Source organism: Atta colombica, unplaced genomic scaffold (genome assembly GCF_001594045.1).
Source record: "Atta colombica isolate Treedump-2 unplaced genomic scaffold, Acol1.0 scaffold120, whole genome shotgun sequence".
Classification (NCBI taxonomy): domain Eukaryota; kingdom Metazoa; phylum Arthropoda; class Insecta; order Hymenoptera; family Formicidae; genus Atta; species Atta colombica.
The window spans coordinates 1,524,791-1,525,582 of record NW_017259207.1 but is presented as its reverse complement, the minus strand read 5'-3'; positions in this window follow the sequence as shown (position 1 = coordinate 1,525,582).

Sequence of the window (792 nt, the reverse complement as noted above, 5' to 3'; positions counted from 1 at the left end):
TAGGAGATATAATAAGAAAATGATTTGATTGATTGTATCTTTGTGAGTTTTAATATAAAGCTTTGCTATAATTTTAAAACTGTATTATATTCTTATTTTTGCATATTATAATATTATTACGATGACTGCTTTTATATAAAAATTTTCGCGTGTTTATGACATCGAGATTTAAGCTGGTTGAAATTACGTCGGTTTCAACAATTGCTGTCGCGTCGAGAAGTGATCTCATTGAGGTCGACACGGGGATTCCAGTGAGTTTCAACTGCTGGCATAAAATTATCGTCCGCGGGTCGATCAAAGTAGCTGGTCGCGACAGATCGTCGTAATTTTGTTTGTCGGACAATACGCTTGCAGCAGCTTTTATCCTTTGAAAAAGTCTGAGTGAAGTCTCTTGTCGGTTTAAATGGCATTCCGCATCCTCAGAGAAGCTCTGTACGACACACACGAACGATTTTTCCATTCGTCTTTTCATCGCTCAGTACATTCGAACGAATCACTTCTTCAATTGTATGTCCGCAAACATTACACACTTCAAGAACTTCCATAAAACTGTCGATAAACCATGAATATCATTCTCCATCCGCTACATATTGCTGCAAGTTATAATTCTTTTATAAGCAAAATTATAAAATCATAAAAACCTAAAATCATAAAATCTAAATTGTAAAATTATAGATTTTAGACAAAATACCTATCGATAATTTTATAGAATTTATAAGTAATAAAGAAGAAACAGGAAAAATTAATATTGCATCAATTAAAAGAGTTGATTTTTATATCTTGTTCTTCAAT